This window comes from Lathyrus oleraceus, chromosome 4 (assembly GCF_024323335.1).
Source record: "Lathyrus oleraceus cultivar Zhongwan6 chromosome 4, CAAS_Psat_ZW6_1.0, whole genome shotgun sequence".
NCBI lineage: Eukaryota > Viridiplantae > Streptophyta > Magnoliopsida > Fabales > Fabaceae > Lathyrus > Lathyrus oleraceus.
In genome coordinates, this window is record NC_066582.1 from 297,298,816 (window position 1) to 297,313,718 (window position 14,903).

General features: G+C 38.4%; 1 non-coding gene across 1 annotated transcript; it reads right to left on the reverse strand.

The window, feature by feature from the left end:
* Positions 1–3,223: 3,223 nt before the first annotated feature.
* Positions 3,224–3,330, reverse strand: LOC127077006 (small nucleolar RNA R71). The gene has a single exon (XR_007786997.1). It is a non-coding gene; the product is annotated as a small nucleolar RNA R71 (small nucleolar RNA).
* Between the last annotated feature and the right edge of the window lie 11,573 nt (positions 3,331–14,903).

Below are 14,903 nucleotides of genomic sequence, written 5' to 3' on the forward strand. Positions count from 1 at the left end.
TAAAATGTTTCGATTGGTTGAACTCAGAGTGGATCCTATGTTTGGCTTGCAGCGCGTTCCATCGTGTTTCTCATCATTTTGAGCAATTTGTAACTTGCTTGGTTATAGTAAAAAGCTCTTGTTGAGGCAAGAGGACTGAACTACTCTCACTTGAGGATAGGAACCAGGATAATCTTTATGTGTTGCTTGCATTTACTTCTGAACTTTACATTTCAGCTGTTATGTTTAATTCTGTTATCAGAGTCTGATTATTGTTCTAAATCTAAACTTATTCGTTCAAAAGAAAAATGAATTTTAAGTATGCACAATTCAACCCCCTCTTCTTGTGTAGTTCTCTCACCTTCAGTATTAGTAAGCTGAAATTAGGTTAAATAAATAGATTATGTGATGGGAGAAATTGAAAAAAAAGCTTTTGGAGGGCAAGATTAGTTTGATCAGTATGTGAGAAATTGAAAAAAAAAAGAGCTTGGGCAAGAGCAAGGGTTTGAGGAAGAAAAATAGGAAGCCATAACTAGAGTGCTTTTGCTAGAAATTTGAGGTAAGGGGGGAACTACTCAATTAAGGGTATTAATTTCATGAAAGGGTAGAAAAGACTCCTTAATCCTCCTATGGGTTTTCTCTCGTTTTCCCCAACTGATGATGTATATGTATATTTGATATAATATTGTGATAAATCTATTTATAATGTTCATTGTGATATGAAATTCATGTATTGTATTATGTTAAATTGATACATGATGAAAGTATGTGAAATCTATAAATTGTTGTTATTAATTGTTGTGTTTGAGTTTCCATGAGCATAATCTCAATTCATGATAAATTAGTGAAATTAAATGTGAACCTGTGTAAAATCAACATGGCAATGTGTTATAATAAACGTGTGATCCATTTCTGGTCGATTTGAGTGTTTTGAGTGTGAAATCGGAGCTTCGAATAAGCTCCAATGGCAGAAAACACACTTCTGCATTCTGCACAGGGGTGACGATGTCACCTGCATGACGATGTCACCTGTGTGACGGGTAACCCATCAGCATGTTTGGGAAGGCTGACGCCCACCAATTGAATGATGATAACGCGAAAATGTATCGTGTTTTGGGCTCCATATGCATTGCTTTTTACTTGATTAACACTTATTATTACGCAGTATTTTATGTTTATTGCAGGTATTTATCGATTAAAAGGTTTACAGCAAACAAAATGGAAAATAGAAAAAAGGAAAGAAAAAGGAAAGAAAAAGAGAAGAAAATGGAGAAAAATTAGAGATAATGGGCCACCAAAGCAAATGGGCTTGTGGCGTCCATCATCTAGGGTGTGTGGCGCCCGCCACATGAATCCAAGGATGTGGTGGCGCCCGCCACCAAGCATGAAGGGAGGTGGCGCTCAACCCTATATAGGTGGCGCTTGCCACAGATTCAAAGGCTAGGGTTGTGGCAACCGCCACAACCTAGTCTTCCATCTTTTTCTCCATGTTTCTAGCCACGAATCCACCCACCTTCGCTACAAATTAAGGATGTGGAAAATATATAAAGACTCTCTCACAGACTCGTAGTACTCTCTCTCTTCTTCTAGTTTCCAAACTACGATTATTTTTTAGTCAGAATTATTTTCTTTTAGTTTTCTAGGCAGTTATCTTACTTTGTAAAAGTAATAGTTCTCCACATCGGGGACTATTGCGATTTATTATTTACGCATTTGAATTCAATTGTAACGGTTACTCATTGCTAAAGCCTGCCAACATTATTTTAATCGTTGAATCAAGATTCAGTTCCAGTTCTCAATTCATAATCCAGGTTTTATTTTGATTGTTTTATTTATTTATTTATGCCTTATTACATGTTTGATTTTCCAAATACCATGTTTGTTACCGGATCCATGTCCGGCTAAACCCTAGGTATCAGTATGTAAAGACCGTCGAAACGACGGGATTCATAAATAATTGGTGTTAGTTTTTATAAAAACTTATTTTTCCGGTTTTTAGTTTCTTGTTTTAATCAAACTGTTTTTCGTACGAGAGTACAAAACAAACTAAGGTTACGATCAACAAGAACGAGAGTTTGAGATTTTAACCAGATAACTTAAACTAGGCATTAATCCTAAACAGAACGAGAGCGCTTTAGGATTAATTAAACTTTATTTATATTCAAAAATTACTTTTAAATTCAAAATGAGACCGCGAGAGCCAAGCATTCTGGTTGAGGAGTATGGTCAGAGTCAATAAAAACGAGAGTGTGAGACTAAGTCCTTTCTATAAATAATTTATACTGAAGAATATTTTGACCAATAAGATTACACCAATTATCTATCGAATCCCCGAAGTTCGATGCGTTACATACCGATATCCCCTTTATCATATATCTTTACTAATCTTCTATTTACGTTATAGTTATTTCTCTTCATCCATCCAATCTAAGAACGATCATCAGCCTTATATTTACATAACAACATTAGACCACGATATGTTCGATTATTAGTCCTTGTGGGTTCGATAATCTTTAAAACTACGCGATAGGACTGTGCAATTGCAGTCACAATTCCCATAGACTTACTAAGTCGCGATCAAGTTTTTGGCGCCGTTGTCGGGGACTAATTTAGTCGATATTGTAACTCCAGTGTTGCCCAGTATAGACTAAGGCGAACAATTCTTTTTTCCCTTTCTACATTTGTCGAGTGTATGCCAAGTACTCACTCTCAAGGCAAGAAATTAAAGCTACAGTTTGACGAACCTGAGCGTTATCTTAGATTAGAACGTCGGATACGAGACTTGATACGGGAATATTGTATCAAGCTAAATCTTCCTGACCTTAACATCCCTACTTCTGAATCAGTTATTCAACCAGAGATGGCCGAAGGAGTGCAAAATCGTCCTCTTAAGTACTATGCAATCCCTTCACGGGATGAACCACATAACAGCATCGCTGCCCCTGCCATCGAGGCCAATAATTTTGAGCTATAACCTTCGTTGTTGTCAGCCAGACAGCAAAGCCAGTTTTCAGGTAGTCCCACGGAGGTTCCAAACCTACACTTGTCAGTATTTTTGCAATACGCAGACACATTGAAAGCGAATGGTGTCAGCCCAGAACCTATAAGACTACGTCTTTTCCCATTTTCATTAAGAGATAGAGATAGAGCTTGGCTCCAGTCTCTACCATCCAACTCTGTCACTACGTGGAACAAGTTGAAGAAAATCTTCTTAGCCCGATATTTTCCACCTAGTAAGACGGCTATGCTAAGAGCCCAAATAAACGGGTTTAAACAAAAGGATAATGAATCACTTTTTGAAGCTTGGGAGAGATACAAAGACATGATGAGGCTTTATCCACATCACGGTCTAGAAGAATGGTTGATCATTCACACCTTTTACAACGGTCTCTTGTACACTACAAGATTGACAATAGACGTCGTCGCAGGTGACACACTGATGGATAAACCATACAATGAGGCCTATCAACTCATCGGAAGTATGGCCCAAAATCATTACCAATGGGGAAGTGAAAGAACCTCTGTAGAGATACCTCAAATGAAGGGCGGCATGTACGAATTAAGTAGTCTTGACCATGTCAACACCAAGGTAGATGCTCTTACTCAGAAGATATACAACTTGACAATAACACCAGCAGCCACCATGGTTGTCGTAGCACCAAACTGCGAGATATGCGGAGTTCAAGGGCATACTGCCCCAGAATGTCAACTCTTGACAGGAACCTCCACATACCAGGTGAACTATGCTCAAGAAAACCCTTACTCAAACACCTATAACCCAGGTTGGAAGAACCATCCTAACTTTTCGTACAAAAACAATAATGCATTGTATGCACCTAACCAAGCACCTGTTGTACCACCAGGATATCATAAAGTTGCCACAAATACTCAAAATGCTCCTAGGAAATCAAACTTAGAAATAATGATGGAAAACTTCATAGCTACCCAAGCCCAAACAAATAAGGATTTCCTAAATCAAAACATACACACTAGTGAGCAAATCAAGCAGTTAGCAAACAAGGTAGACGCATTAGCCACCCACAACAAAATGTTGGAAACACAAATCTCGCAAGTGGCTCAACAACAAGCACCTACTGCTGCTCCTGCAGGCACATTTCCTGGACCGCCGCAACCAAACCCGAAAGGTCATGCAAATGCTATTATACTACGAAGTGGGACAGAACTAGACGAACCGACCGACCCTAGAACTCAAAACCTATCCATGCACCAAGACCCAGGTAAGGTAACTGAGAAGGAAGATGAACAAGAGAAAGATAAAAACGAAGAGGCCGTAGAGAAAGAAGAACCTTATGTGCCTCCACCACCGTATAAACCCCATATCCCTTATCCTCAAAGACTTGTTAACTCTAAAAGTGTAGGACAATTTAAAAAATTCGTAGAGCTTCTAAAACAATTGAATATCACAATACCCTTTACGGAAGCCACCACTCAAATTCCCTCATATGCTAAGTTTCTCAAGGAAATCTTATCTAACAAGAAGAAGATAGAGGATAACGAAACCGTTACACTTACTGCTGAGTGTAGCGCCATAATACAAAATAATATGCCTCCTAAGCTGAAAGACCCAGGTAGTTTCTCCATACCCTGTGTAATCGGGAAGTTTGTCATCGACAAAACACTATGTGACTTAGGAGCCAGTATTAGTTTAATGCCCTTGTCCATATGCGAAAGGCTAAAAATGGGAAAACTAAGACCTACGAGAATGTCCGTACAACTTGCAGATCATTCTGTTAAATTTCCCGTAGGTATGCTAGAAAATGTTTCGGTGCGCATAGGACAATTCTATATTCCTACTGATTTTATAATCATGGATATAAAAGAGGATTCCAACATCCCTATCATATTAGGAAGACCATTCCTAGCTATAACCAGAGTTATTATAGATGTTAAGAAAGGAAAGCTAACCTTTGAAGTTGGTGAGGAAAAAGTCGAGTTCATTTTGAGGCAATTCCTAAAGGCACCAACTATAGACGATACATGTTATCTATGAGATGTCATCGACGAATGCATAAGAGAGATGGAGAATGAACAAACATCATACTCCGAAATACTGAAAATTCCAAGGCCTTCTACTTTTGAAGATGAAAATTTAAGTAAGGAATATCAAGATGACAGCCTAAGCGAATGCCTAACACTAACGCCCGATCATATGCCTTGCCCAAAGAAACCAGCCCCAGAACTTAAGATGTTACCCAAAAATCTAAGGTACGAATTCCTAGACACTGAACTTGAGAGACCTGTAATAGTAAATGCAGACTTAGAGCAGATAGAGACCAAAAAACTTCTACACGTTTTAAGAAAATACCCCACTGCTTTAGGCTACAATATCTCAGATCTAAAAGGAATAAGCCCTTTCATATGCATGCATCGCATAATGCTAGAGGAAGACAGTAAGACCTCTAGAGAACATCAAAGAAGGATAAATCCCATTCTGAGTGATGTAGTAAAGAAAGAAGTGAAAAAGATGTTAGAAGTAGTTATTATCTACCCGATATCCAATGGGTCAGCCCAGTACATGTCGTACCAAAGAAGGGAAGCGTCACAGTTGTGAATAATGAAAAAGGAGAATCTATAGCACAAAAAGTGGTTATTGGAAGTAGAATATGTATTGATTATAGAAAATTAAACAAAGCCACTCGAAAGGATCATTTTCCTTTACCGTTTATCGATCAAATGCTTGAAAGATTGGCTAAGCATTCTCACTTCTGCTACCTAGACGATTATTCGGGATTTTTCCAAATTCCTATCCATCCCGACGACCAAGAGAAAACAACATTCACATGCCCTTATGGTACATTCGCCTACCGACGAATGCCATTCAGATTGTGTAACGCTCCCGCAACATTCCAAAGATGCATGATGTCAATTTTCGCTAATTTTATAGATGACATCATGGAAGTCTTCATGGAAGATTTCTCTGTATGTGGACAAAGCTTTGAAGGTTGTTTATCGAATCTTGAAATGGTACGAAAAAGATGCGTAAAAGTGAACTTTGTGCTAAACTGGGAAAAATGCCATTTCATGGTCCGACAAGGAATCGTGCTTGGACACATAGTATCCGACAAGGGGATTGAAGTCGACAAGGCCAAAATAGAAGTTATAGAAAACCTCCAGCCTTCGAAAATCGTAAGAGAAATACGAAGCTTCTTAGGACACGCCGGTTTCTACCGGCGATTCATTAAAGATTTCTCAAAAATCACCAAACTAGTGACTGACTTATTGATGAAAGACGTTGAATTCATCTTTGACGACAAATGCCTAGCGACATTTGAACAACTGAAAACAGCTCTTATTACCGCACCTATCATGCAACCGCCCGATTGGAGATTACCCTTTGAAATCATGTGTGACGCTAGTGAGTATGTTGTAGGCGCAGACTTAGGACAAAGAAGGGATAAGAAACTTCATGCAATATACTATGCAAGTAGAACCCTAGACCCTGCACAGATGAACTATGCCACCACAAAAAAGGAACTTTTAGCCGTAGTGTTCGCTCTAGATAAATTATGTTCCTACCTAGTAGGAGCAAAGATAATTATCTATACTGATCATGCTGCAATTAGGTACCTGTTAAACAAAAAAGACGCCAAACCAAGACTCCTAAGGTGGATCTTACTATTACAAGAGTTTGACATAGAAATCAAAGATAAGAGGGGCACTGAAAACGTCATGGCCGATCACTTGTCAAGAATGGAAGGTATTGAACCTGAACGAGTGCCTATAAACGATGATTTTTCGTACGAAAGACTCATAACCCAACTGGAAAGCAATACAACTAAAGATGTGTTAACTCATAAGGATACCAAAACAAACGAGGCAGTGAAAGCAATTTACACCCAAACCACACTACCATGGTACGCTGACTTCGTCAACTACTTAGCAGCTAGGGTGCTTCCGCCAGACCTGACCTACCAATAAAAGAAAAAAATTCTTCCACGATCTTAAACACTACTATTGGGATGAGCCTCTACTTTTCAAGAGAGGCGCCAACGGAATTTTCCGTCGATGTGTCCCCGAGGATGAGGTAGAAAATGTAATCTCCCACTGTCATTCTACTCCCTATGGAGGACATGCAAGCATCTCGAAGACTTGCGTTAAGATCTTGCAAGCCGGCCTCTTTTATCCCACTCTATGGAAAGATGTCCACATCGCAATCACAAATTGTGACCGGTGTCAACGCACTGGCAACATATCTAGATGCGACGAAATACCGCTTAAAGGCATTTTGGAAGTAGAAGTCTTCAATGTTTGGGGAATCGATTTTATGGGACCTTTTCCATCCTCTTTTGGTAACAAGTATATCATTGTTACGGTTGATTACGTATCAAAATGGATCGAGGCCATAGCCTCTCCAACAAACGACACACGAGTGGTAATTAGACTCTTTAAGCGAATAATCTTCCCTAGATTCGGAGTGTCGAGACTTGTCATAAGTGATGGTGACTCCCATTTTATTTCAAAGATTTTTGAAAAGCTATTACTGAAATATGGAGTCTGGCACCGCGTAGCAACACCCTATCATCCACAGACGAGTGGGCAAGTAGAAGTCTCAAACCGAGAAATTAAAAAAATCTTAGAAAAGACAGTTGCCACCTCTAGGAAAGATTGGTCTTCAAAATTACCAAAAGCCTTGTGGGCATATAGGACAGCTTATAAGACCCCAATAGGAACCACACCTTTCAAGCTAGTTTATGGAAAATCATGCCATCTGCCGGTAGAATTAGAACATAAAGCATATTGGCCCATTAAGACCCTTAATCTCAATTACACTGCCGCAAGCGAAAAAAGAATATTAGATATCCACGAACTAGAGGAACTTAGACTAGATGCGTATGAGAATGCCCGAATCTATAAATAAAGAACAAAAAAATGGCACGACAATCGCATACTAAGGAAATAGTTTAAGGAAGGCGACAAAGTACTCCTGTTTAACTCCCGCCCCAGACTCTTTCCCAGAAAACTCTGTTCTAGATGGTCCGGTCCCTTCGAAATTACCAATATCTTTCCGAATGGAGCAATAGAGATAAAAGGAAAAACGAGCGAACCATTCATAGTAAACGGCCAACGTTTGAAACATTACCACGACATTGATAATAATGATTTCGTTGCAAATCTAAAGCTTGCAGAGCTCCACGCTCATTCAAAAGAATAACGCCTATCCTATTTCTGTCGAGCTTATGACAATAAACAAAGCGCTTGGTGGGAGACAACCCACACTCTGTCTTTAACTATTTAATTTCATTACCCAAATTTATAATTATTACTACTGCTTAATTTTCATTTCTTTTTTTTTTCTTTCTTATTTCTCATAAAGTTAATCGATACCTTTCTGTATTATTGACCATTACTAACTTAATGTTATTATCTACTTGATTTTATCTAGCTACTGGCTATCACAATGCAACAAGTAGATTACATGGATACAGTTTTCAGAGGCAGAGCTCAAAGGAGACGTTTAAGGCTCTAGCTCAGAGATAAATGACACTAATCTTGTACTCAGATGAACACACCATGACCAAATTAGGTATAAGAGACAGTGTTATGTTCCTAATTAACCAACTAGGTTGGGACACCTTTGCTATCAAAAGAAAACTCAGTTCCTACAGTAGGTTGACTTTAGAATTCCTAAGCTCCCTAGTGTACATGCCAAACCATGGTATGGGATTTAACAAAGGCCTAATCACCTTTAGGTTGTTTGATAATGACTACCGCTACACCTATAGAGAAATAACTGAACTCCTAGGATGCCCTAATGGTCATGACACCTTTACCATTACCCAGGAAGACATACTTGTAGACCATCAATTAGACCTTTTTTGGGGAAGCATCACAGGAAACGACCATCTCGAGCTAAACCTTATGCAATCAGAGAACATCCATAACCCTGCCATTCGTTACTTTCATAAGATCCTAGCTCACACCCTATTTGGAAAGGAAAAGAGCATAACCTTTGTGTCCAAATATGAACTCTTTATAATGTATTGTGCATCACATGCCCGACCTGTTAACGCCGCTACATTCATGATAGTGAATTTATACCGTATAGCACAAGAAGACCATGGACCAATCTCAGTGGGAGGCTTAGTGACCATGATAGCAAATGCCATGGGATTGAAATACCCACTTGTCAGGGTTATACGACTTATGAACATCCGATTTTATGTCAACACCGATATCATTAGGAACCTAGGCCCAGATGTGTTTGAATTCCTAATTAACAGCCATGTAGTAAACCTGTTTACCGTGTCAGACCCTAGGACGAGTGTACATGATAGGAACAATTGGCTCTATGATTTGGAGGGCCCACCAGATGCACAACCTTCTCCTCCAGAGACACCCCAAATCTACGACCACTATGACAATTATCTCTCTAATGCTGAATCACATGCCCTAGTTATACCTGATGCACCTCTCATCGATCATGTTGCTACCATCAAAGTTGTTCAGACAGACGTCGCCAATCTGAGAGGCGAGCTGAGCATCCTGCACATGGAATTCCACGGCTTTATAGATGTAGTGGCAGAGAACCTAAATCACATTTACCAACACTTCTACTCGTTCGCTCCTCCTACTAGCAGTCGTCGTAATGGTTAATTTATTGGAGTATTACCGATTTATCCATTCTTTTATTCTTCAATTTTACGATTTAATTTCAATCAACTATATCATTTTTATTATTCCTATATACTATATATTATAGTGGTTCTCTTCTAACAAGTTATTATTCCATGTCGGTCAACTAAAACTCAATAAAAAATAAAAAAAAATCATGGTTAAAGAAACTATAAAGGCACACACATGGGGAAGACCACACTGCATGTGGCTCCTGCCACACACAATTGTGGCGCCCATGTGAGGGTTGTGGCGCCCGCTGTAAGACCCCAATTTTGGGCCCTAAGATCCCTCATGGCCCATATCATTCTTATCATAACCTCAAGGATCATTGCATGCCTTAGCTTCCCTCCTAGTAGGTAGGTTGCCTTGTGGGTTGCTTCTTGATCACCAAGCATACTTTGCATTTGTATATCTTTGCTTTCATGTGTTTATCATTCAAAAGTACAAAAATATTGTCAGTCTAACCTTGTTGCTTGCAGTTGAAGCAATCCTCAGCAATTAGGTCAAAGTCAGTCATTGATCAGTCAAAGCAATGGATGGTGGCCATTCTTGCAGAATTTGGGCACCATGACCAATAATCAAAAGTTCATACATCTTGGGACATCATTTGAAGTCAAGTTCTCAAGGAATTAGGGTTTGGAATTCATCAGAAGTGGTCCAATCATCCAAAACCCTAGAAAAGTCAAACTTGGTCAACTGTGGATTTAATCAGTGATTTGATGGATAGAATTGATCTGAAGAAGCTCATTCATGCTTGTATAAACCTCATCTATCATGTCAAGCCTCATCATGGAAGAAAATCAAGTCAATCAGAAAATTTCCCAAAATAGAAAGTGGACCTGTAATTTCAACTGCCAAAAATGGAAACTTCTTGATCTTAAACTTACATCATGATACAAGCTCCAAATGAATTTTTGCCCAACATGAAAGTTGAAGATCTTGTCTTCCCATTTTCAAAAAGTCCAAGAACACCCAAATCCCATGTGTGGTTGTCAAGATATGATCAAATCATTTTCACCAATTTTTGAACTTCAACAAGCCATATCTCTCAAACCATAAGGCCAAATTTGGTGGGGTTTTTTCCTACAAACCACATTTTTTATCCTCTTTCCAAAAATATAAATTTCATGACCTAAAACCTTGCCAATCAAAATGGCATTTTTGGACCTTTTTCATTTAAATTCAAAGTTTGACCAAACTTTGACTTTTTGATTCTTTGACTTTTTCTTGATTTGGCCAATTGGGAAATGTTCCATATATCATTTGTGATTTGCTCCAAGCTTAAAATCATAACCATACCACCATTACACCCTCATTTTGACCAAAGTTGCATAAGTTGGTGTTTTTGCAAATGGTGTGAAAAGAGTAAGAAGCAAGTACAGCATTCTGCAGCAGACCACAAAACAGCACAAGCAAAGGTCCTTTTGCAGCCTTTCAAGCCCAAACTCGAGCAAGAATTCACACCCTCCACTTCATTTGTACATAATTAGCAAATGTGCAATAAGCTTCATTTGAGTAAAAGCAAGGTACAGCCTTTCATGTACAACACAAAACAGCAGAATTTTAGTCTGTTTACAGCCTGGCCAAAGCCCACTCGAGCAGAAAACACACCTCCATTATCCACTTTGGTACAAATTAGCAAAGTTGCAAATCATGTCATTAAAGAAAAACCAGCTTAACACATCATTAGCAGACCTTAAACAGCTGATATTTAAGTCTCATTTTCTGGATTGCAACCCTAGTTTTGGAGCAGCCATCACAGAAAATACATTTTCTCTCTTTCTTGCATTTTGCTCGATTTCAGTTTTCTGCAAAAAACCTCAACAGAACCCTTGCATCCTTGGTTGGTTCCTTCACATACAAAGTATTTGGAGACCATAGCAAGCCTTGTGTTTTTGCTGTGACAGCTCTTTCTCACTCTGCTTTTCATCAAGCTCAACAATGGCAGATCGAGCTATGAGATTTTCCAAGCATTCTTGAGCTTATCTACATCAAGTATCCTTCATTGCCGAGCACAAGGGCCTTCTGTTTGCACTGCTATCATCATACAACCACAGTTGCAACATTTGCTTCAAAACCAAGTTAGTTTTCGATCCTCTTCTTTCTCCAAACTATATCATGTTTTTGGTAGGTCCTATCATGCTGAGTACACTACAACTTGTTTTACCTGAAATGATGATGTTGTGAGGGAGAAATCCGGATTTATATTTTTGTGCATGAAGTTGTTCTTACTCGATTCTAGAATACTGTGGTGTTTTAGTGGTTATGTTTGATGGATATGTCATGCTTTTTGTGTGTAGGTTCAAATGGTATGGTTAATTCATGTTTCTGGGCATATTTTTTTTATGAGTAGATGTTGATGATGAAGATTATACTGCAGTTCATGAAACCTAACATATTTTTTCCAGAAATCCTGTACATACGCATGTATGTTGGCCACTAGTGTTGCTTATGATTGCATGATGTATCTCATTACTGTGATGATTGTATGATGCCTGGTCGATTTTTTTGGTTGGGGATCACATAAAATGCCCTGCTGTTATGCTTGAACCATGAACATTGCCCAGAAAAACCATATGTTTTGTGTTACATACTGTTGTCTGTTTGTTATGTGAACATTCCCATGCCATGCTTTTGAATAATGTTTGGTTCGAATTTTGATTGCTGAATATAATGTTGTTGCTGCATAAACCATGCTGTTGAAACCTTAGCCATTTCCCAGATTCCTGTTGGCTGTTGTTGTTTGTTTTTAATTGCATGAACCATTACCACTTGCTATGCTTTTGTTCTTGGTCGAATTTTGTTTAAAGATGATGTTTACCCCTGCTGTTTTGCTGCCTTAAGCTGCCAAGAAAATCTCATGAATATGTTTATGCTGTTGTTGGTTGATGATGCATGAGGTTGTATGCTTGGTCGAATCATGTTGTTTGATGTTGTTGATGATTGCTTGAAGACACCATGAACTTGATGCATAAACTTTGCTGCTGTTATGAACCCGAAACAAGTTTCCAGAAATTTCCATGATTTGTGTTTAGGTTTGTTTGTTTGTCCGTTATTGCATGATCATTGTTATGTCCTTGCCCTGCTGTTGGCCATGCTACCGATTGTGGTTGAGTTTTGATGAAGCTACCAATACCGTTGCTGCATATGCCCTGCTGTTTGAAAACTTTAAACTTGCTCATAAAATCCACATGTTGGTGTTTGTTGTGTTTGGTCATGTATGCTGGATTGTTGTATAATCGTTGTTATATGTTGCTGATCATTTGTTGTTGTTTTTGATCGATTGATGAAGCTGAACCATGAACCTTGCTGTGTTAGAAACCCCTAGGGTTTTAGAAACTCAGAAAATTTAAGTTGGTTGGCTCGTTACTGTTTCATTGGCTGAGAGCCAATCAAAACATTTCGTTTTGCAGGGCCAAAACGCGCAGCTTTGATAAGTGAGCGCATATTTACATCTTTGCCATCGTTGACTTCATGTTGACCATTATGCCATGCCTTTTGTTCATATTGCATCCAAATATCACTCAACTTCACAAATTCATTTCTCTTTCACATTTCATCCAAAATTTATGAAATTTTCTCCTCATGTTCATGAATGTGTCCTCTATTTTATGGTGAATTTTAATTAATTTTTCAGTGGCTGGATTTTAAATGATAATTGTTTTCCCAACATGTATGCCAAAATGACACCCTTTGCCATTTCAATTGTGAAATACTCATGTTGAATCCAATGAGCCTGAAATTTTTTGTGGTGAAACTAGACACATTGACCTTCATTTCCATATAAAGTTTGTGCATTTATCATTTGTGGTTTGTGAGTTACAAATTTTTGAAGTTATGTGTTACATTTGGTGCTACATGAATGATATGCATTTTCCCAATTTTTGTTCACATGCTTCCTGGCCTCCAAATGACTCCAAATTTTGCATGAATCATCTATCACATGTCTAGTTCATGTATGAATTTTCTTGGAATTAATCATGCTGTTTTCCATTTATTTGAGAATTTTCTTCCATGCTTAGTCATTTGTTGACTTTATGTGATACATATTGCCAAATCTTTTGTGAAATTCTCACATCTTATTGTATGATCATGAAATTTCATATGTGATAACTAGACTTCTCAAGCTTTGCATTGGTGTTAACCTCACTCATTTCTCTTCTGTTTTCAAATTGATATGATTTTTTGAAGTTGACCCATGTTTGTTGACTTTCACCATGCTTACTTGAATTTGATTTGACTTCATGATTTTACTTGACTGCCTTCCTCTCATCCAAATGCCATGAAATTTTACATGCTTGCCATGCTAGATGTTAGGATTGAGTGTGATTTATTTCATGATTTTTGAGATTGTTTGAGTTGACTTTTGAAAGAGGTCTTGCTGTTGACCTATTTGTGCTCTTTCTTGCCATGCTTTGCATCCTTTTGCATATGAAATGACATTGATACATGATATAATTATGAATCCAATTGAGAATGCTTATTGAATGTTTAGACTTGGTTTGGGTTGACTTTGCCTTGCTGCCTTGACTTTTTCTTTCATCTTTGACCCTAGGCTAGTCCTAGTGGTCTTCTAAGCTTATGTTGAGTTCATCTGTTTCAGGTTAAGCACCAATGCCTTGAGGATCATTCAAATGTGTTTTAGTTTGATTGTTTAATGTGTTAACCTTTGTTTTGTAGGTGACTCATATACTTGAGTCTTTGTGCCTTGCACGATTGGTCCTTCTGGGGTTGACTATTGGTTCATTTTCTCTTGATTTTGATTGTTGACTTGTTTACTAATGAGTTTGACTTTTTCAGGTACTTTAGTTGCTTAAGTTCTTTGAACTTGCTTGCTTTGCTATTTAGCATTTGCCTTGAGGTATAATTACTTCTTCTTCATGTAGTCTGGAGACCCGGTTTGTTATTTGACCGGGCAAACTGTCTGAAGTCCTCCTTAAGAGGCAATGCCTGTGTTTGTTTATATTTGTCCCAAGCAGGAAAAGTCCTTCAAGTAAGGCAATTGGTGGAAGGTAGGGATAAGCAATCTATCCCCCACTATTCAGTGTGTCCTCTCTTTGCTCCCATTACATGGTTGAAGCATTGAGATAAAAACCCAAGATCCAATCGAGTCAATAAAGGGGAAAGAGTTCCATCTTTCTGAACTCCCCCACTTTCTATTTGATGCTCTCTCTGATCTGAGATAGAAGCAATGAGGCACACCCCTCATCTCCTATTCATCTGCTTCACCTTAGCCTCTCAATGGCAAGGTTAAGAGCAACCTTCACCAATTACAGTGGACTTTCAAA